The following is a 24,674-nucleotide window of genomic DNA, read 5'->3' as shown; positions in this document are numbered from 1 at the left end:
CAATTTTTTTTAAAGCTTCCTCAATCTCATCATGCTAACTGATTTCAACAGAATTCACCTCAAACAGAATTTCGAAAGGAGGGAGAAGAATTAATAGGAGGAAATCAAGGTATCTTTTGCCAGCCTATGACAAAACAGTTTAATGTAATAATTAAATATACTAATCGGTTCCTCTGTCAACCTCACTACCACATTTCCAGTTATTTTTTTAAGACTACTAAAATGGAGTTGTAGACATCTGTGTGAAGGATAGATTCTCAATTCACAATAGTATAATTAAGATGCAATAGGACTGAAAAGAAATGAGAACTAGACCCTTTAGCTAGTTGACAAGATGCAAAGTGGAAATACAATGACGCAGAACCAGCAAACCTGTTCTACCCCATTCATCCTCTCTTAGTTGATATCTATTCAGTCAGACTTTCTCGCACCATTTAAAGCTTTAATGGCGTGTACGGTTATATGTGACTCCTCTCCAGATTCTCAATCTGCAGCAATCATCTGCTAGCATCTCTAAATCCTCACAAGTCTAGCTTTTGTTTTCCACCTAATACATGGCCAGTCTCACACATTACAAAGGCCATAAATCCAATCACATTCTTTTAGAGAAATCAGGGGACCCGAGTCTAAGTTCTGACTTTGCGTGGACCAGATGCACATTCAGTGATGTGCTTTCTGCTACCATGTTTCCTCAGAGTAAAGGAATGAGGACACAGAAACTTTCACAAGTGGTGCTACTGAATGTTGCATTGGTACCTGCAGAGTATTGGTCTTGGCCATAATTAAGGTGTCTTGCTTAAATGTTCCTTATTTGATAAGCTCCATCCTTTTACTCCTACTTTTAATCTACCAGAAATGAACAAAAGATCAGAAGAGAGGTCACGACCGAAGGGAAAAGAAAAACAGGAATAAAAGAGAACATATGTCATGTTTGTATCTTGCCCAATAATAGGCAAACAATTTAAAAGAGCAAAACAATAAAATAAAATTATGAAGAAAGGGCAGAAAGTCCAAACAAATTTTTTTATAACACAGTAATGGTCAAAAGCAGTACTCAAAACAGCATGAGTATTTTACCTGTGTGTGTGGATGGACAGAGAGAGACAGAGAAAGAGAGAGAGAGAAAGAAACAGAGCCAAAACTAGAATGGAGTAAGGCAAAATAAAATGAGGATATTATGATTATAGGTAAACTTACTCAATCTCAAAGGCTGTTTATTGTCACAACTTACGCTAACTAAAATTAACGTTGCTCCTGCAGAAATGTTTTTAAAAATCTTTTTTCTTGAAGGGGAAGAACTACTATATAAGGAAATTTCTTGATGATTTAGATAATCATCCATAAAAACATTATCTTCCTGTGCTTATCATTATCAAAAGCCTGAGGACGAGTTAAAAGAACAAAGCTAAAAAAAACTTTCCATATTTGTTAAAACATAATTTATAATAAGTATAGTCTAGCTCCATAGACTGTTTTTCTGAAAAAAAAAGAAGTCATCTTGCTAGAAGATAAGAAACATCTTCCAGTGATGACTGGTGAGTCACGAACAAAAGGTTCTCAAAATTTCAACACATAAAGTTTAATCACTGGAAGGGAAAGAACACAAGCCTAACATAAGGAAACAAAATGCTGATGAAATGCCCACAGTTTTAAAATGCTGAGTGATTTGACCCGGGATGATATAGAAAGCAGCTAGTACATTTACATGGCAGGTAATGAAAAACAAAAGTAAACAATTATTTGGAATCTTTCGGCAGATGCTTTAAAATCACTGCCTGTGTAATTACAAAAGAGAAATGTATCCTGAAAAAAAAAAAAAGAAAAAAAAAACTTTGAACTTCTGAGATGTATTTAAATCTGAGAAGAATGACTCACTCACTGGAGGTTCCTATCAAAAGTTTTTTAGTTTTGTTTTGTTTTTTGTTTTAATTTAATTGCCAAGGAGGATTACCAAAGAGAAAAAAAACTGCCAAACAATAATTCAGCTATTTCTCATCTTTTTACCTAATATACAATCTCCACTCAGTTCTATATGTCAAATGTTACCCTTCCTTTAAAATTCAACTCAAGTCCCACCTCTCTGATCAGACACACACACACACACACACACACACACACACACACACACACACGTCTTTCCTCTAAACTTCTGTTGCTTTTACTGTCTTTATGCATGTAGAGTATTTCCTTGCACTATTAAGTAAAAGTGTGTAGGTGACCTATGACATACTGAAGCCTCTCTGTTAGTCCCAAGCAGCATCTTCTATATCTTTATATTTCCCTGGTCCCTTGTACAAAGTAGTAAGTAGTCTGAAGTAGTCTGCAGGAGAAGAAAATAGAGATGCTAGATCACCAGAATTTAAACAAAAATCTGAATATCTGAACTTGAGAAAGTCATTTAAACTCTGGAACTCAAAACAGAATATTAATGTTAGTTTTCCTAGCAAACTTAGCCCATGGTGGTGTTGTGAAGATAAATTAGGTAATATCTATGAATTGATTTATAAACTATTAAAAAAAAGGTATAGTTTATACTAGAATCTCTACATATTCTAATACTGTAGAGAAAAAGAAAAACAAAAACAAAAACAAAAACCTCTGGCTACAGAGCCAAATAGACATGCATTCTAATTCTGGCTTCTGCCCTGACTAGAGGAGTCCTCTTCCAACCATATCGTCATGTATAAAATTGTAACAATTCCTAGGTATATATCCAGAGGGAACCTTAATTCAAAAAGATACATGCACCCCCAATGTTCATAGCAGCACTATTTACAATAGCCAAGACATGGAAACAACCTAAATGTCCATTGACAGATGACTGGATAAAGAAGCTGTGGTATATTTATACAATGGAATACTACTCAGCCATTAAAAGAATAAAATAATGCCATTTGCAGCAACACGGATGGACCTGGAGATTGTCATTCTAAGTGAAGTAAGCCAGAAAGAGAAAGAAAAATACCCTATGATATCACTTATATGTGGAATCTAAAAAAAAGACAAACGAACTTATTTACAAAACAGAAACAGACTCACAGACATAGAAACAAACTTATGGTTACCAGGGAGGTGGGAAGGGATAAATTGGGAGTTCAAGATTTGTAGATACTACTAATACATATAAAATATATAAACAACAAGTTCATACTATATAGCACAGGGAACTCGATTCAATATCTTGTAATAACTTATGGTGAAAAATAATATGAAAATGAATATATGATATATGTATGTTCATATATGACTGAAGCATTATGCTGTACACCAGAAATTGACACACTGTAAACTGACTATACTTCAATTAAAATATATATATATTATATATATAAAAAGACAAAAAATTTGTGATAATAATACATATCTAGCAAGATACTGTGGGGATTAGCATCTCACAGAGTCTGGGAAACTATCAACAAATGGTAGATTTATCATCATTATTCAAATATAAAGTGTTATTATACTCATTATTATTATAGGTGCAGATAATTCAAAAAGAGATATGATGTAGAAAACTACAAATACAATCTAAAACACCACCAGAAGTTTAATAATGGGTCTTAATGCCACATTTGTTGCTCCTGGAACTGAAATACAGGCAAATAGGATCAATTCAATTAATTCTCAGAAACTGGCCAGCAACTGATAAAAAGACATCAACTATGATTTTGTATTAGTTTTAGTTTACATAAATGTACCCAAGCTATCTGCCTATAAAACAGAAACACCTGTAGAATTTCATAAAGTGTTGACTCTTAGGTCCCATAACAGATACATTGAACCAATTATCAACTACAGTTATGTCAGAGTTGGTAGGAACTCAGAAATTTCTTGCCATTTCTGAGTCTAAAACTTTCTGAATAGGCTCCCTTTAAAGGCTTAATTAAATCCAAATTTAATGATAAGGTAACACCCATATTTTACCATGAGGACAGTATAAGAAAATATGTAATATGATTTTGAATACTGTAGAGGTGTAGTAAGGGTTGAATTAGAATAAAAAACTGCTAAAATGACTACATTATTATTATTATTACAAATTATTGTAATTTTTACTATTATTGCTATTATTATACAATATATGTGCATATGAGCTCCTCTCCAAGCATCAAAATGAATCTTTTCTTCCCATCTGCTACTTCAGGGAGTTGCTTCTTAACTTCATCCTACTACCCTGCCCCCACCATCTCCAGCTAAGAATTTAGAACTCAAAGCAATTATTTGTGAAAATTATAAAAAAACTTTTATCCAAGTTATTTAATCTCAGAAAAAGAGTAAGTGTGCCACTTGTTTTATCTAAAATAACTGTGGCACTGCCTGGAAAATTAATCTGGGCATGTCATTCTTGAGAATTTTAAGGAAAGATGTATGTCAAAAATGTAAGGTGACACCAAAGGTTGATACCATGATAGCTAGATCTTTAAACTGACCCTTAAAGCCTGGAAAGTGATTTACAGATTCATGGTTATTTTGATGTGGCCTAATAGTAAATTCTATCCAATGTCCGTACACAACACGAACACAGAACATTTAAGATACTCTGAACAATCTTCACTTACTGAAGTAAGATCTTGACTAACGACAAGGGGTAAGAGGATATTGTTGACAATATTAATCAAATGCTAGCTCCTTTTCTGTATTTTTATACAGAGTACTCCAAGTTCTGCTTGATACTTTAAAAATAGACAGTGGCCATATGGATTTTAGGTAAAGAAGATCAAATTATTCTCCTCTTTCATCTTAAGTGGCCCCTTCTACAAAGCCACTCTTCCTGGTTCATGTCTTAGTCCTACACCCTCTAAAATACAGTTATTACTCATGAAAATATTGTTTACTAATGTATTTTAATAGTTGAAGTTTAATTTATTCATTTTTGAAGTCCACAATTATTATTTTGTTGAAGATCTGCATTTTTAGTAATTTCCTTTCTTCAACTTAAACTTGGAATCCTATTAACGCAAGGAGATAGGCAATTTCTGTTGAAAGGACAAAAGTCACATCAAGCAACTCACTCATTTCACAACATGACCATGAACATTTGTGTAATATAAAACTTTCCAGCTCCCTGTCTCAAAGAGGCACTTTGAAAAGGAACTAATAAATTATTTTAAAGAGTTTTTAACGTAATGTGCTACACATATGCTTCATAAAAATGAACCAAAAAATGCTGGAATTCCTTCAAGTTAAAATGATATAATACACAATCCACAATGTACACAACTAAACTTTTCTACTTAATAAAGATAATGGGTACTCGGGAAAGTTTTTTAAAATATGCAAGAAAATCTATCTTTTTTATGACTTTTCTCATTATGAACAGTATAGGTAAATAAAGCTTCGTTGATAATTCTGCACTTTAATCTCAAAAACAGAGAAAGAAAAGGAATGAGAAAAACAAATATCACTTTGACCACTTTTAATCTTCCCCAATTTCATGTTCTCATGTCCATGATAATTTTTAAACTAAGGGATCGTAGTGAATGGACATCTCCTACCATTCCAAAAAACAGTGCCTTGAGACAGCAGTCTGTCTCCACATTCAGATAAGGTGGCATTCAGGCTTTCTGGGTCCCATTATAATTCTGGATCCAACAGCTGTATCCAGAGCTTTCAGAAATTCCTAAATTTCCCCTCTGGAATTTTCCATTAGCCAGCCAGCCTCTTTACTTGAGTTAGTGGTAGAAATAACTTGAGAAATGCATCTGTGTTTTAGTTCTATGATGTGTGGAAGAAAAACACAAGAAGAAAAATTCTTGAGTCATCTTCTGTCCTTAGAGCACATCTTCAGTTAGCTTTGAGGTTCTGTCAGTCCCCTGAAATTGCTCTCAAATTCGTTCCTTTTATTTACTTTCCAATCTATTTTGACCTGGATTTGCAAAAATTAAACTGTAAATCTTCCTGTCTCTCCTTCCTTCAAGCTACCTTGCACACTATCTCAGGAATTATCAGCCTGATGCCCTGGTCCATGAACGGCAGAGGACAAGGGGTGGCACATGGGCTATCATTCTCTCCCAAACAGAAGGACAAACTTAGAGGATCACCCTTGGAAACAGAAAGAAACAGAAAATCAAAAGATAACAGATGGCCATTTTTATCATAACTCACCCTAGGAGATGTTTCTTTAAATATTTTGCGATTAAACCAGATTGCCTCCCAATTATCCATCGAAAGCACAAGGTACATTCTCAGAATGAAGTAACCAGAAGAGAGTGATTTAAGTAAGCCAAACAAAAAAAGCAACCAACTCTGTTACTTCCGTTCTATTATAATCTGACTGAAGACAGATTTATATTTTTAGCCCATAGCTCTCTTCTCAGCCTCAGACCTACATATCCATCTGCCAACTTGACATCTATACTTGGACATCTTTCCAGCATCCCAAATTCAACGCGGACAAATACTAACTTGTGAAAATCCCCCTTCAAACATTCTCCAAAGATTGACATGTCTACATTTTAGTATATGCTCCCTCTCTCCTCCCACCTGAATTATCTGGGATGATTGCATCTCCTCTTTGCCCCTCATCCAAGTCTTCCTGATTCTATTCCCACAAAATCTCCAGATCTAAACCACTTTCCTGCAGCATGACTGCCACAATCCCAGGCCAACACACCGCCTTTTCTAAACTGAACTCTGTCAACCACCTCATTACTACCTCTCTATCTCCATTCTTGCCCTTCTGGTCCACTCTCCACAGAGCAGACGAGTGAAAATTTTAAAGCATAAATCATATCTCTGACCTGCTCAAACCAATTCTCAGTGAACTGAGAACAAAATCAAAGTTCTTAGAGCACTTTCCAACCTCCTGCTTCATCTGGCTGCTCTGTTTCTCTCCAGACTCAGGTCAGGTCTGGGTTTTCAGATAAACAGTATTTCTCAGACTCAAAAATTATCCACTGTGTATACGAAATGTGACTCTAACTGGGTGCCCTACATTTTATCTCACAATCTCAGTTGTGCCATTCTCTGATTGCTCAGGACATGTCAGCAACAGTAATCTTCCAAAATTTTCCTTCTGAGCTGTAATGCCTACTATTCCTATTAACAGAACAGTTCCGTTGTCCAGCCTTCACCCGACAAACTATTACTCTTCTTCCCAGATTTACCTTAAATGCCACATTGTAAGAGAGTCATCTAATACACCAGTCTAAGTGAGGTTACATAATTAAATTCTCATAACACCTTATATGTTTTTTCTTCTTGCTCCTATCATAGTCCGTATAATTATTTATGTGAATATGAATATGTCAATATGTGTTTGATTTACCATCATGTCCCCCATGCTGGCAGAAAATCATGGACAGAGCAGAGCCTCAATATGTATTCTTGAAAAGTAGAAAGGGAGGGAGGGAGGGAGGGAAGGAGGAGGGAAGGATGGAAGGAATTTTCATCTAAAGCAACCCCTTTATTTGACATCCACAATGTCTATGCAAACTTCTGTTCTGTAGTTCAGTTTCTTGAAAGCATTCACCCTCTTGGACCAATGCAACTGACCTTAACCATAAAATATTGTTCAGTCATTCTTAACAAATCTATTGATCATGAGAAATGAAGATATTGGCACACTGGCTTAGAATTCAGTTTTTATGATTAAATTCCATGGGATGTGGTCATTTTATTACAGGGTCTGAACTACTTCCTGGTCCCTTACACTTCCCCTCTTCACTTGATTTCCAAATGCAGGTTCTGCCTGGTCTATAGTTCTCTGATTCTAACCCAACACAAAATAAATATAATCAGTTATAGCACCAGATACAAGGACCAACTTTTATTCACCATTCACTTCAATGGCTAGTTTGACAGTAATCTGATAAATGATCTTCAGTTTCATTAGAGAGTTGTGTTCATCGGACAGCAGAAAGTCTATGTGTTTTGGAATCGGAAACTTGTACCTCTAGTCACAGCAGCTCAGTGAACTTGGAAGAGATTCTGCAACCCTCTGAATGCCAATCTTCTCACCTTTACAGTAAGCATAAACTATTTACTTAATGGTACTATTATGTTAATTACACGAGGTTGCTTTCCTCTGCTTAAGACCATTGATCTAAAAATCCCAAGTCCAGGGCTCTATATGATCTTGATACAGCTGAACTCACCAGCCTCATTCAATGCTGTCCTCCCCTTACTGTGTCAAGAATGTAAATTCCAATACTTGCAGTGGCCAAGTATTGGAATCGCAAGGAATGCAAAGAATGAATCCGATGGGATGTAATGGAAAACAGGAAGTGGTGGCAATGCTGAGGGAGTGGATAACACAGGTCCTACAGAAAGACCCCAGCCTCCACGGCCCAGGCAGTTGTTGCCATGTGAGAACGTAAACCCAGTATTTTGAGATGATCCAGTTTTTTTTAACAGAGGCACGAAGTTGGAATTTTTAGATGACAACTTTTAATTTCAAAATGTTAGTTACTGGTTGAAATAATTTTAGAACTTGGCAAAATTACCAATCAAGTGTCATGGCTGGTAAAGGCATGACTTGATGTGCCTTCTCTTCTGCACTCACATGGCAAGAACAGAGATAACTCGGATATAAAAAGGGGGGAAAGATACAAATAGGATAAAGAAAAAATAAACAGTATCATCTCTGAGGAACATAAATGGAACACAAGAAAACAAGATGGCAAAACGTGTTTCTTCATGTACGAAGTCTAGCTTTAACTTACTCTACACAGTTCATTCTGTAGGTCCCAATGTAAAAACACATGTTCAGAGAAGCAGCTAAGTTTATATACCCATCCCAGCCACTGATTCTCCGCCACTTGGCCCCAGGACTCCGTCACTGCGAGGAAGCTAACGCAAACATTCCTTCGCAGTGTTTAAGGGCTCAGAGCACAGAGGCAGGCCTGTCATGATGGGAGCATCCCATGTTCCCCCACCCAGTCTTGGGAGGCAGAGGGTGTGGGGCTAACTTCAGTGGAGTCAACAACAAACCCACCTTCCTGAGCACTGTGAAAAGTCAATCAGGATCCTGAGGAAATTTGGTTATGTTGCTATTCCTTCGCTTTCTTGTTTATTTTATATCCACGTTCAGAAATAGATTGACTGCCTAAACTTCAGGGCTTCCTTTCAGAAAGGAAGTATTGAGGCTGTTAGAAAACAAATCTCATGCTGACTCACTAGCTCGAGCACAGAGCTGGCTGCAGCCAAGGACCCGTCCGTCCAAACTGCCAGCCTGTGGTGAACTCCTCGGACAGCTCTGTCGTAGACACACCCTGGCGCTTTCTCCAGAGTCATGTCTCCTTCATGTTTGTATATTTTAGCAAATGAAACAACCAGTATATTGGAATAAGTGTTTTTCTTTTTTAAAAGGAAAACTAGGTAAGATAAATTGTTCATGGTGAAAATGGTAGAAAGCAAAAAGCTTCAACTGACTCCAAGTGGCATCTCTCAGACACAGTCAGTCAGAGTCTTCAATAGCTCAAGGGACTTGGAGTCAATAAATTTAACAAGCTGCAACCAGAGTCCAAGTTTCAGGGCAGTATGTAAATGAAAGTTCAGGAAGCTGACTTCTCAACCCTAGGACAGAGTTAATAGAGGGGAAACGAAAAAATGTGTAAGGAGGATTTGACAGAGAAAGCTTCTCACTGTTTTTTGTTTCTTTCCTATTTCACTTAAGGGCAAATAACTACAGAATCCTCGTTTTTTAGAGATAAACCAAGCTGGAAGTGTTAAAAAAAATCTTTATATATGAAAACGATATTTCTGTGGACAAGAGTTTGAACATTTCACAATACAGATAAAGATTTTTAGAAAAGTGATTCTAGATGTGGAAACACTAACTACAATGAAATTTATAATGTAGACTAACCATTTAGCTTACAGATTAATATAAGTTACGTGAACAGTGAAGTCCCCAGATAGCACCAGCAACGTCTATTCATCACACGAAGCCAAGTTTGTGAGACTTACTGCAGAAAAGAGAGACCGTCACTTTGACAATGTCGGTGGTGTCTCAAATGAGGAAATTAGAGGGGATGTCCACTGGGCTTGGACCAGGAGATCTTAAGGCAAATCTTGCGAGGCAGAGAATAGTTGAGATTGGGGGAAGTTTATAATACAAGGGCATTGGATTATAGGGTACAGCAAAGCTAAGGTCTTGAAACAAGGCTCAATGATCAAACTGCTTTTTACATTGGTTCACAATCTTATCGTCCAGGAGAAAGTACTCCCTGGAGCAAGTGTCTAAGTTATTTTTCCCTAGCCCCAGTATTATTTTGCACAGATGATGGAAAATATGTTTGGTCCCAGAATTTTTTAGCACAAAGACACAAAATTATATTGGCTGCAGTTTTCACTCCCTGAAATGTGTCTGCTTCATTTCTATAAAATTCCTGTAGTAGGAATCAGACTACGGTAACCAAAGGTGTCTCTAACTTTTCCACCACCTTGATTAAACGCCTCAGACACCCCTAGAAAGCAGCCCCACTCCTCATCTGGCGTTCTTCTTGCTGCGCCTTCAGGCATCTTATTCCATACCTAGTCAACCAAGTAGAGTACTAAGAAAGAAAACTACTTGATTGAAGTAAGGAATTTCTGTATTACAAATTATATGAAGGTCAGATATATCTTACGGTTAGAATCTGACTCCACCGAGTTTAGCAGAGTAACGTGGTTTCTTTGTTGAGAATTGAAATTCGCAACCGAATGGAAACTTGGACAGTCCCTAACTCATACTCCTTTATCTCAAATGTGAGGAAAGAAGTAGGAGGAAACACTGACTTCTGTCTAAAGTCGTGTGACTGCCCAGATTCTTTTAGATGCCATATTTTAGGAGGCATCTAAAAGCTCTCTCGAATCTGAAAGTTCATTTCCCATGCTCTCACTCTGCCTCAGTGTTTCTTTCTCTTCCAAACACCCATGTCTCTGAAGAAAGAACTGAGACAGGAGGGAAGGGGGCAGGAGATAGCCATTCAAAGAATAACACAGCAATTAACACCAGAATGGCAAAAGATTCAACCCCCAGGAGGCCTTGAGGCTCAAGATGGTGGGAGACTTGACTTCTAGTAGAGCTTGAGCCTCATCATACCCCACTGTAATGTATTAGCGTGGTGAGTAACACGCCCACAGGCGCCATGGCAGTCCCAAGGCCAGCCACCAAAGGTCAAAGAGTGGGAAATGGCCAACTTCCTGGGAATCCCAGCCCCTTCCCCAGACTAGTTAGACTGGTCCTTCCTTTATATTAACATATAAAGCTACCGAGCCCAGGAAAACTGGCAACATCATGCCTCATGGTCCCCTCTCTCCACACCCTCATCTTCGGAGACGGCCCCCATTCTGTCTATGCAGTGTGTACCTACTTTTACTTTAACCTGAGCACCCAACCCCCACACCTCATGGTCTTTCTCTTGCCTTTTAAAACAGTCTACATTCTACGTAGTATGTATTTCTCTAAATAAATCTACTTTTACTCAACTGTGGCTCGCTCTTGAATTCTTCCCTGCATGAAGCGAAGGACCCACACTTGGCGGGTCGCATCCCAGGGGCTCAACAGCCATCCTCTCGCCCCACATCCATTTTTCCTGTATGTCTCTACTTGCTAGCTTTATACCCCAACAGAATTATTCTTTCCAGCAACCTCTGATAGCATCAGATTTCACACCCTTTTCCCCTGGGTCCTATCCCTCAAAATCTCATGAATGAACCTCTACCCAGGCATCCCTCCAAGGGAAGCATCTTCCACTCTTAATTGGAAATGATTAAGCCCCTGCTTAAGCTATTGGCTCACCCTTAGGATTCAGATATATCACAGCATGGCTAAGCACAGGCAGGATGCCGTGCCTGGCGTCTACCTGCTTGAGGGGCTGAAGATAATTCTGGAGAACACCACATCCTGAAAATAAAAGTGAAGCATCGTGTATGGCCCAACAACAAGACTGTAGTTAAGAAAGAAAGAAAGAGAGAGAAAGAGAGAAAGAGAGAGAAAAGAAGAAAGAAAGGAAGAAAGAAAGAAAGGAAGAAAGGAAGAAAGAAAGGAAGAAAGGAAGGAAGGAAGGAAGGAAGGAAGGAAGGAAGGAAGGAAGGAAGGAAGGAAGAAAGAAAGAAAGAAAGAAAGAAAGAAAGAAAGAAAGAAAGAAAGAAAGAAAGAAAGAGAGAGAGAAAACTATGATCACATTTAGATTTGTTCCAGCCAAGATCACCATAGACACATTTGAAATCTAGGGAGAATAAAAGCTAAAATAACTGTTTTTAAGTCCTAAATACCTAAGTAACCACGAGGCTAAGAGGAACATACAGGCAGGGTGATGAAAGATCTTTGCACATCAGTACTGCAACTTGTAAGTGGCGCTGACAAGAAGAAGATACAGTGCTGACAGCTTTGGGAGAGGACCTGGCACACACCACCGGTGCCAGCACTCACGTTGGGCATCGACAGTAGAGACAACAGGAAACCTCATGAGCATGCGTCACCAATAGGATCTCTAAGAGCTGAGGATGACACAGCATAATAACCAGGAGAACTTGGCTCACACACACACATAAAGCTTATGGAGTCAGACCTTAGGAGCCCTGGAGACTCCACAAGGAGCAAGTTAGACCACACCGAGAAAAGGGCTATTGGTTACTTTTCCCTGGGGCTCTGCGCCTGGGAAAAAATAAGTTACAGTCTGACTTCTTTCTCTTTGTTCTAACTCAAATCCAAATCAATGTTTTTAAACTTTACAACTCATTTATTCAGCAATTTCTTTGTCCTGTTTTCTGTTTTCATTCCATTTTATCCGATCAATCACAAAGTTAACATTTACAGAATTAATGTTTAAAATATATTTAAACTGAACTATTATGCTATACATTAGAAATTGACACAACATTGTAAACTGACTATACTTCAATTTTATCTATATCTATATCTATATCTATATCTATATTTAAAATACCTCTGGGCTGATACAAAGAAACCAAAGAGGACATGTAATTATGATACGTGTTAATTATGTGGACTTTTCATTCACTAAATAATCTATCATTTGTTAATGTGCTCTGCTTCTCCTAAAATACCTGCTCAATTTCACAGATATTTAGTGTGTAATAGAATTCATATTTTATGGTAAGACAAGAAAAATTCAAACAGAAAAAAATTCTTCTCTGCCCTTTGGTCTCCTTTCTCCCTCCACTGTACGTTGTGTATCTGCGTTACGCTTCGACCGAAACTTCCATCGGCAGAAATACCTGCTCAACCATAAAAAACAGCATTCTCCTGGCATCAACAAGATAATTCCTTGAAAGATAGCATTCCTTCTTGATCTTGTAAGGGGTCAAGATGATGCTTAGGCTAGGATTATGTAAACTGTCAATAATACATCTTTAAAATGCAGCCCTCTGTCTCAAAACTCATATAACTCTGCCTTGACTTCTAACAGATGGAATAGTTCTGAGAGCTTTCTGAAGGGCTTTTCCCAGGTTATAATCCTCAATTTGGCTGGAATTAAATTTCCCATTTCTCTCTTAGATTGACTGATCAATTTTTTGTCGACAAGTGTAGAACTCGGTTCTATACTCAAATGCCTGTTTCGACAAATTTGTGGGAAAAATACACAGAAGTTTCTTTAACAAGATGACTCAGGACCCTCATCTTACTCTGTGTACCAATCCTAAATTATTTATTATGTCACAAACTCCGTCCACCCTCCATCAATTCTCTTCCTTGGAAAGCCCATCTCAAACTCCTTGAGCATAGACCCTAAAGGTGTACACATATTCTTCCTTGATGTCTCCCCTCTGAGAAACTAAGACTGCTGAGGTAGTATTCTTGCTCACTGCAGTACATCTAAGAAATTTAGCATGTAAACGTAACACTTAAACGTACTCACTTAAGGAGTCAGCAGTAACCATCTTAGACGTGCCCCTGTGATCCAGCTGAGAGTCACCACCGCTGCTCACTGCAGCTCCAGGCCTTTGATTTGGAAACAGCAAGCTCCCCTTCCACCTGTGAAGGAAATGTAAGCCTGGTGTCAAATCTGAGCTCTTGTTTGTTTTCTTTGCATCCTCAAATTCTGAGTTTATCTCTTAGAAATGAGGAACCCTGTATAGAAATCCTTTAGTTATCTACTCAAGTTTTAAAATATGTTTTCTTGGTAGAAATCTGCTTAGCTTTTGACAACACTATTGACTGTCTTTATCTGTCCTCATCATCTTTTATAGTAAACCTAGGTGGGGAAGTTCATAGGGAGGAGAATAGGTAAGTCCATCTCTCAGTCAGACCCCAAAGGTTCACAAGGTCAGAAGGGCTCATCGCACTAATGTCCTTATAGGACAAACATTGCCTTGGGTCGCCTACCAATATCTTACAAAAACCTTCCTCCACCTTGTCCTGTTTTGTTCATGAGAGCATGGTTCTGAAAGAGCTCTCTTCTTGGAACAGTCCATCTACAAAGAAATGCCCATTCATTAGTCTCCGATTGGAGAGAGCCAACTATTAATTTGGAGGCTAAGACACAAAGTGCAACGGGAGCTTATCCAACCAGCGAAGAGCAGATACTCATCAAGTTCACCTCAATGTAACTTAATACACTCTCTGGGCCAGATTTCTATTTCTTACATTGGTTTGGCACTAACCCCAATGCTTATCTTTCTAAGTTGCCTAATTGCACCAAAGGTAGTTAAGACAATACAGTGGATATTTGGGATAATTTTTAATATCAGCAAACTTGTTCACAACAGAAGCATCTTAAAAGAAGAAGGGAGTAAGACTGAAAGCACCCATTGGATGAAATTTTCTTTGGATGAAGAAACACCCCAAACAAATTCAGATTCAAAAACTGTTTCCTAAAAAGAGTTCTTTGCCAAGACACATGGAAAATGAGAAGAATTCAAATGTATCTACTTTAGATCTCCCAAAACACAACTTGAATGGAACAGCCTCTATCCCACTTGTCTTCTGCCCTCTCCGTGCTTCTCCAGTACCCTCTGCTCCTTCCTCTCTTAACAACCCAATTTCTTTCTACCCTGGACAGCCATAAATCCCAAAAGCTCAATTGCCTCCCAAAGTTAAATGCATTTTATACAGGGTAAATCGCGGTATGGCACAAGCACGTGTTGAACATTCTTATGAGCTGTTACACACGTATTACTACTACCCCTAGTATGTTTTACAAACAACAACATTTTTAAAGCATTATATTTGATATGCTTAATTACACATCTTTCTAGATTTTTGAACAAGGTGCTTCACATTTTTATTTCCTAAGTCTTACAAATTATGCAGCCAGCTTCTATGTTACAGCACAAAGTGTCACAGCAAAAGAAAATGTCAACATATCCATAGAATTCCTCCCTTGCAATTTGCATAAAATTGTACAGAAAGTGAATCAAAATAGGCCACTTCAGATACAATTCTGGTTTTCTTTTTTTAACTGAAAACATGTGCATCTTAGGGGAAGAATATTGTACTTACATTGCTAGAGACCTCTTGGTATGAAAAACAAACAAGAAAGCAAAGAAGGGATGAACTAAAGGATTAGGTCACTTGGTTTATTCCTGCACAGCTCTCTGTCAGCTCTTCAGATCGGGGATATGTTTTGTTCTCTTCAATTAAGTGACCACTCTTGGTTTCTGGATCAGAAGTAGACTACAAATTCTGGCCATAAATATCCTGGTCATATTTGCCTGTCTATTGCTCTCAAAGGTGAGATCTCTAGAGGTTAAAATGCCATTGTGCCACTGCAGTCCCATTAAGTGATTCTGAAAATAATCATCCAACAAAAAGAGCAGGAAAATGTGCTGCTTATGGAGGTTGAAATCCCCACCACTGGAAACTTGATACCTGATTGCCATCTTTTAAACAATGGTTGTAGATCTGATTGATCACTTCCTCAACTCAGATTGAAGAACAAATTCTGGGGAACAGGAAGCAAGAGTTGAGAATTGAGACTACCTACAACCACTTAAATTAACCTCTAGACAGAGAACTGAGGCCACCTGTGTCAACATGACTTCACTACATGTTTTAGGAAATTCTTTCCCAGAAATACAAGCCAGTCAACTGATAAATAATATAACTCTTTGTTTCAGAAAATTCCTGCAACTGATTTGTCTGGGAAAATAGTTCACTCATCTGGGAAAACAACTCTCCCTTCAAGACAATCTATTGCTCACCCGGCAAACAACATGCATATCAAGTAGCAGCTCTAGTACCAAGACTCGCCCCAGCACTCTTGTCTCACTGCCATCAACCTGAAGTTATCATAGCACAAAACTTGCTCAGTCCTAATCAGTGTCCTGCCTGGGAAGATCCTAAACCACTCGAGTCAGACTCCATAACTTTTAGAAATATCTTTTCCTTACATTCCTTTTGAGACACTACTGTGACTCTATTAGAGAGGTGTTGGTTCTTACTTCAGAAGAAGTAATAAACGTAGCTTTGCTTAACCAGTAGATTTTTTTTGGCGATCTCTTGAGGAGTTGGCAATCAACAGGCACATTTCTATCAAACGGTTAAATTTGTCAACGTAGTAAGGTAAGTAAAAACAGAAAGAAATAAGCAGTAATTAATGAATGTAACCAAAAATGAGAAAAGAGCTCCTCTGTCATCCTAGACTTACTGCTGAATGACGATGAACACCATTTGATCACACTACCCCAAAATTGTGTTTCTCCTCCAATGTTTTAACATCCAATATCTGAAATGAGTTTGGGTGGCAGAGTAATAGTCACAAAGAAACTGTCATCTGGAATGTACATACAATTAAAATTAAATTTATTTCCTGGCTTTTGTGTCAGAAAAGGCAGGATAGATGTCTAATTCTACAATTTATTGCTGCAATTTTGTAAAAGTCACTGATTATTTCTTTGTTTAGTTCTCCACTTCCAAAATAAGCCAAAAATATCTACCAGAAAATTATAATTGTGATTACCTGCTCTGTATCAGGCAGTGTTCCAGGAAACAGATCATGGCCACACAATCATTAAATCAAATAATATATGTAAGATAAATCTGTACATTTTTTTAAGACAAGTAGTAAAGTTTTTTTTTAATTTTTATTATCATTAGCAATATTCTCTTGATTCTCTTGTATGCTGAGTCAAAGTGTTTTTAAAAAGGAAAATTATTAAAATCTCCTTTGATGCACAGTTTTTAATTTCCTATTTTTAATTACTTTTGGGGGGGATTAAATTACATTTCTCAATTCTTACTCATGAAACATGTGTAACTCCAACTGCCCAGGAATTTACTGATGTTGGAAAAAACTGTTGGAATTACACTTTTTATGAAAGCCAGAATTTAACTGAACAGACGAGAATGTGTCCATTTGCCACTGGGAAGGAAAAAACAGATGGAGAACTCTGTTAAAAATAAGTCCTTGGAAGAATGGTCCTCTGCACTCTTCATTTGAGGATAAAGAGAAAGAAATATTCTGAGGCACCACATACTTAAGGGAGAGAGACCTAAAAATAACAAGCTGATAAATCCAAGTTGGAGCAGTCACATATTCATGGTGAAAACCAAGAAGCACCACTGAGCCAGGCCTTGTTCTGCCCACTAGCGTAATAGGCTTCCTGTTCTATTCTGCCAAGACCCATTATTTTCTATGCAAACAAAGGACATTTTCATAGTAAGTTAAGTAGCCTTGTTTTTGAGAGTGAAAGAAGGGAAAAAATAGGTGAAGTATGCTGGTTGTACACCATCAAGTACTATCCACTATCCAGAAACCACAAAAGAGACCTATGCTCAGTATCATGGAGCACTCTTAAAAACAGTGTGCTGTGGAAATAAGAAACAGGATCTTATTAATACCATTTATTTAAATTTAAAACAAAAATACATTAAAATGACCTATTTCACAAATATATCTATCAAACCTAGTAGAAGTGGTTGCTTCTGAAAAAGAGAAAAATGAGAGTAACAGGAATAAAGTCAAATAAATAAGTAATTAAATGAGAGAGACTTTGCACAGACAGATGATAACAGTGTGCCACAAGCAGGAATTAGAATTACGTAAACTCTCTGCATTGATGGTTCCCATTTAAAAAAAAAAAAGTAGAGTAGGCATTATGGAGATGTAACCAAGGACGTCCGTGACGTACATGGCCAGCAGGTCAAGGTGGGACCACTTAGTGATGTCGATAATTTGAGTCTTGTTCTTAGGAAACAGGCAACCTTGCAATGTGCAGCCTTCATGGAACAGCAAATGAAAATAAAGGTGGAAAGGCAGAGAGTAAAATGCAGCAAAATGGAGTCTGAATTTAGTGCAGATAGAGCAAAACCAAAGGGAATTCAGGGAGATGCAGCCACAATGACAAAAACAAACAAACAAACAAGAAACAAAAAACAAGAGAAGGAGAAAGGAGATGGGGGGGAAAGCTGCAAAAATGAAGTGAAGAGAGAATGCAGAAGAAAGGGGAAATGGTTCTAAGAGTTAGGGCAGGCAAACTATAAGGCCCATGTGCTTATAGAGACATTTAGGGAATTTCTAAGAGTCCCTTGAAAGATAAAATTTAATGTTGAAGGCACAAAGCATTTTGTTTTGTTTTGTTTCATGGTTTGTTTTAATTCCAAGCAGAGTTTTATTAAAGTGGATGGCTGAGTCGATGGTTTTCTCATTGTAGCATGTGTCATAATCCCCTGGATAGCTTGTTAAAGGACAGCTTGCCGGGACCCATCCCAGAGTTTCTGCTTCAGTAGGTCTGGGCTGTGCTCTGAAAATCTCCATTTCTAACAAGTTCCCAGAGACTGATGACACATATGTTGCTGGTCCTGGGACCACCCTTTGAGAACTACTCAAAATGTTAAGAACAACTAGTCCATGTAGGTATTTATAAAATAATTAGCTCATGACATTGTATTTGCCCTGAGGAAGCTTTTCCAGTAACAAAGCCTTTGCTTAGTAAATAACCAGCAGTTCAAGTTCTTAAAGCGGGAATCCTCATGGCTACCTTATTTCTAAGAAACAAATTAGCTCACAGTGAAGAAAGAAAGAAAAAAGAGAAGAAAAGAGAAGGGCAATAAGAGGATATGATTTGGAGAAGCCTTGGTTTGAAGACTAAGAAAAATTTTGAAAAGTGATCCAGACTTTGAAGCCAGGACTTGAGATACAACATAAGGAGTAATAAGGCTGCTGGAGTGGAGATCACAGGGCATCCACCAGAAAGCCCCAGGACCATGGAATGTTAAGAGCATACGTTTAAGGACTAGTGGACCAAGGTCCAGGTCCTGGCTCTGTCATTTTGTTCTGTAGGCAGGTTATTCAGCATTCTACGGTTTGGTTTCCTTATTTAAAAATAGGGATGATAATACACACCTCTATTAATTAGGATAGGTAATTTTCTATAACAAACATCAATCCCCAAATCTCAGTGACTTGACACAATAAGTAGATTTCTGGCTAACACAAATTTCAATGTAACCCTTCCTGACTGGGGAGATCTTTAAGGCAACTTCCTTCTTCCAGTGACTCAGAGACACAAGCTGATTTCGTCTTGTGATTCCACCATTCCTGGGGCTTCAGGGGTGTCCTAATGTCATCTCAACAGCAACTGAGGAGGAGGCAGGTGGAAGGAAGTGAAAACACGAAGCACTGCACAACAATACTTACCCTCCTACATTAGCAGTGATGCTCCTCACTCTTGTTGACGTTTCCATGGTAAGAACCAGTCCCATGGCCACACTTTGATGCAAAAGGGACTAGAAATGTAGTCCTGAACAGGTAGCAATTTCCCCACACAAATCTACACTGTGGAATGGGAGCATGAATATTCTTGCCGACTAGCCATCTCTGCCACACCGGCTCCCAGCATTGTTTGAATGTTAAAATAAACCACTAAATATAAAGTGCTTAGGACATAGTGATGCTGGCTATTATTCTGACTTTCTGGATTTTTTTAAATGGCCAATGACTATGGCCAGGTGTCAGAGTATTAAAAGACAGACGAGAAATTTTTAAGACTGTAAGATGTCATTCTAACCCAAAGAGTATACACCAGTTCCCTTTGAGCAAAAATTGGTTATTAAAGCCTAAACCCATTCTTTTAACTTATTATAAATATTTCTAAACCTGCTAGGACTAAAGAGAACAGCAGAATAAATAACCCTCATGTACCAACCTCCCAGTTTCAACAATTATCAACACTTTTCATCTATCCACCACTTTTATTTTAAAGTTAATTTGTTACTGTATTTTTCATCTCTGTATGATTCAGTATTATTACTCATAAATAATGCCTTACACCAAATGAAATTTATATTAATTTCTTAGCAATAGCTAATACTCGGACTTAGTTCCCTCATTACATCAAAAACATCCTTTTAGAGTTGGTTAATTGGAGTTGCAATTTAAATAAATTCCTCACATTTCATTTGGTTGATATGACCATTGAGTCTCTTTAAACAGAGAACATTTTCACCTACCAACCAGTTTTTATTTTACTGCTGTTTATTTGTTGAGGAAAATGAAGCATTTGTCCCAAAGAAATTCCTATTTTCTGGATTTGAATGATTGCATCCATGTTGTGTCATTTAACATGAAACTTCATGTCCTCTATTTCATGTAAACCAGTTGACAGATTCTAAAGGTTTCATTAAATGGAAATCTTTTCTGCAGATTATTACATGGGTGGTTGTTCTGTGTCCTTCTGAGTGTGTCACTTCAGAAGGTACATACAGACCGACTGATCCTTTGGTGATGCTAAGATTGATCAGTGGGTTCAGCTGATGTTAGCCTAATCTTCCTCTAACAAGTTTCTCATCAATCTGTCATTCAACGGTTTTAGCAGCCACTCATGTTCACTGCCTAGAACCAATCGATGATGTTGATTTTATGGAGAATGTCTGCCCTTAACCATTGGAATTCTCTCATCAAGAACTGTTTATTAACATTTAATTCATTCTAAAGTACCATTCAAGCAGGTATTCGTTTTCCAAATAGTGAACTGGTGCCCTAGAAATCTTCAATGGTCACAGTGAGTTCTCTTTTTGCACTATTATATATTCATGGATTTTTATATAATTGATGTGTTTTCATGCATTTTGAGTATTACTGCTCTAAGGCTGAAGTTCTCCTACTGTTGGCCAGTGTGTGCTCCATTGAGACGGCGCTTAAGTCCATGTGTAACTCTGCTTGTCTTTGATAGGAAACCTTGCTCTCTGTCATGTCCCCATCATGTCCCCAAGCTGGTCTTGAACATTTTCTAACCCAGACCTGAAATGAGTCACTTCTGTGAGGTAAAATTGTATTTCAGAGGTATAATGTAGATTCTAGGAGTGCACATCACAGGTACATATATATATTTCCTGTTCAAATTTAAAAATACAGGGTTTCTAGTTAAGTGTTTAAATTTATCTTTGAACCTCCTTTTTCTTATGCTGACAATCTTAACTCCTAATCATATAAACTTAATTACTTATTTGCTTTATCCTATGATATAATGATAGTCATACAATCCATAAAAATAATTTCAAAATGACCATACTAATATTGCTACAAACCTTAAGTTTGCTGAAAGCAGTCTAAAATTTGTGTGATCATTTTAATCTTTATAATATAATCCAGTAAGGATACATAATCAATATATTGTGCTACAAAATCACTTGCAACATTTTTCTCTGTGTGGTTGTGCCACCATCTTTGTTTCCGTCTATTTTAGATTTTAAGGACTACTCTTTCTTTAATACAAATGTTTTACAACACCTACATTTACATGCTTCAAAAATCAAACAAACGTGGTCCAAAATCAAATTCTAAACATCAGAAATTAGACACTGAGAGAGACTAATTTCAAGCGCTTTCCCCCTACAGCCCATTTCTGCACTTTCTATACAATCTTTTTTGTTAGCTTTTGGTTTACTGTATCTTTTTGATAACACAAACAAATGCCTATAAATAACTATGTATTTCTCCTCATTTTGCAACAAATCCCATTGGTCCCTAATTATCATGAGCCTGGGTGTTGCTCCCACAATCCTCCCCCTGTTGCCTTTGTCTTCAGAAGAGTAGCAGCACTAACCAAGATCATTCAGAGTAACATTAAACACTGAGCAGGCTTCCTCCCCAACAGGTATAATTAAAGGGTCACCACTGACAGACCTCAAATTTGAAAGATGCCGTGTAGCTTCAGAATTGAATGGCACTGGCGATGTGTCATGTGCCAGAAACTTATTCTGTTATGAAGCACACCCATAAAGCTGTAGCTAAACTTTGAGAAATATACCTAATATTTTGGTGGATCTTTCTGGCAGCTTTCAAGTGGCCAATCATAAGAGAAATCATTTGTTTCATTAATTTATTGTAGAAATACTTTAAAAAATAGCTTTTTCATGAAACATTGAATAAACCTAAGAAAAGATACCTATGAGTCCCAATCACACAGCAATGATACTAAATGGTATGATGTGTATGAACAGAGGAATCTCTTTTTTAACGTGACCTCCTGCTGTTTCCCTAGCTCCATTCTTTATGTGTTATCAACTCGTAACGAAATCATTGGTAAGAAATATAATTTTAAAAATTAAATTTAATTTAAAAATAAATTAAATTAAAATAAAAAGAAATGAAATCATTGGCTTTATTCACTGACCATTATACATGTGTATAACCAATTCAGTTTCAGAAATATGTATTGAATAGGTTATCTGTACTGTTCACTATATTAGGCACTGAGAACAGAAAGATGAGGGATATTTGGTCTTCAATCTTGTCCTTGGACATAAAGAATAACACAAATAAATAATTTCAAAATAACATGCAAACTGTTGTGATAATAAAAATGATCTGGGTCCATGCATGTGTTGCTGGAAAAGGTATTGATAGTGGACTGTAAGCAGGTCAGGTCTGAGTCCTCCAAGCTTTTGCTCAAATATCACCTTCTCAATAGGACTTTCCTGACTTTAAATTTACAACCCTACCTCATCACCCCAGCATTCCCTACCTTCATGACCTCTTTAATATTCCGTCATAACATTTATTACTCTCAAATATATATGAAATTTATATATTACTTGATTTTCTTTTATCTCCCTCTAAAATGTAAGCTCAGTGACAGCAGGAGTTTTTGGGGTTTTTTGGGTTTTTTTTTTAGAAGTTTGTTCTTGCTCATTACTGTGTCGTCAACACCAAAACAGTACCTGGCACAGAGTTGGCACTCAGGAAATATTTCATGACTAAATTGATGAGATGAATTTCTTGTTATTTTTCTTACCGGCTATTAATAGTAGATTCAGCAGTATTCTACACAAGTGCAGTCTAAATATTTTAGAGATACTAATCAACATGCATAAATAAGGTACAGGTGAACAAGGTTTCAAGTCTAGTGGACTGGGATTTTGTACCCTTTGGGATGATGCCTAGGGCTTGGTTCAATTCTAATTTAATTCTGTTGTGTTCAGAGGACATAGTTTGCATGACTTTGGTCATTTTAAATTCATTGAAATTTGTTTTGCAGACTAACACTTTATCTAATCTGGATATTCACCATGTGCATTTGAAAAGAATACGTATCCAACTGATGAGTGACTGGAGTGCTTCATAAATGTCAGGTAGGTCAAGGTGGTGGTTAGTGTCGTTCAGTCTTCTATATCCTTGCTGACCTTCTGTCTAGTTCATCCATTTTTGAGAGTGGAGTGTAAAAGTCTCCAGTTATTACTGTTCAGATGTCTGTTTCTCCTTTCACTTCGTTAGCTTTTGCGTTACATATTCAGGGGCACTCTCATTAGGTGTGTATATTTAGTATTATTATAACTTTCTGAAAAAATGACCCTTCTATCACTGCAAAATGTTCCTCTTTGTAGTCATGAATCTGTCTTAAAGTCAATTTTGTCTAACATTAATGTAGTCATTCCAGATCCTTGATGGTTACTGTTTGCATGGTATATTTTTTCCATCCTTTCACTTTCAATGTAATTCCATTTAAATCTACAATGTGTTTCTTACAGAGAGCATTGAGTTGGACCTTTCTTTGTTTTCAGTCTGACAATGTCTACATTGGGTTTGGGTACTTAGTCTGCTCACATTTTATGTAATTATTGGTATGGCTGAATTTATGTCTGCCATTTTGCTATTTATTATCAAAGTGGATGCAGCGATGGTGTAAGAATGCTTTGGATTCCCACTTTCCTTATCTGAAGGGTTAACTTTTCACTAACCAGTGCTTCTCATTTTGTTTTAAATCATTGTCAATTTCCAGGGCTCTGGTCGTTTTTGATCATTTTCTATAGTTTTATAGTTGCTTTCTGAATAAAGAATATGGTATCCTCTTCATTCTGCCATCCTGGAAATCTCTAACTTTGACGCTTTTGCAATAGTTCAGGAATAAAACAAAGATAGAGTGACCTAGGAATGAATACTGACAATGGTTAGAGAATGGACTTCATAAATATTTAAAAGGTAAAGTAGGCAAAACTTGAAGAATAACTGCAGTTGAGAAGAATGAATTCCACGTCAATAGAATATAATGATTAAAATCATAGGTTTAAATCCTAAGTCTGGCACTTTGGGCTGGGTGATGTTTTGGACCCTGTTTCCTCATTTGAAAAACAGTGATAATGATCATTCTGGTGTGAGGACTTAATACAACAATGCATGTAAGACTGTGTGCACAGTAACTGACGTCTTGTAATTTCTTAAAAGTTGTACCTATGACTAACCATTAGTAGGTCATCCTCTGCTCCTATCAGACTTTTTGTTAAAAACCATTGAAAACTGATCACATCCACCCAGGGCATGATCCATAAAACTCTGTAAGAAATT

The 24,674-nt window shown here is 37.3% G+C and overlaps 1 long non-coding RNA gene across 3 annotated transcripts in view; it reads right to left on the bottom strand.

Moving 5' to 3' along the window:
* The window catches only part of LOC123614779 (uncharacterized), an 873,628-nt gene that overhangs the window by 464,476 nt on the left and 384,478 nt on the right, over positions 1-24,674 (bottom strand). For all 3 annotated transcript variants that reach the window (XR_012508318.1, XR_012508313.1, XR_012508314.1), the window contains exon 3: positions 13,809-13,924. This is a non-coding gene — a long non-coding RNA (uncharacterized LOC123614779). The remainder of the gene's footprint in view (positions 1-13,808; positions 13,925-24,674) is intronic.

This window comes from Camelus bactrianus, chromosome 1 (genome assembly GCF_048773025.1).
Source record: "Camelus bactrianus isolate YW-2024 breed Bactrian camel chromosome 1, ASM4877302v1, whole genome shotgun sequence".
Lineage (NCBI taxonomy): Eukaryota > Metazoa > Chordata > Mammalia > Artiodactyla > Camelidae > Camelus > Camelus bactrianus.
The sequence above is the reverse complement of the archived record's forward strand: the minus strand, read 5'-3'. Positions and strand labels throughout refer to the sequence as shown.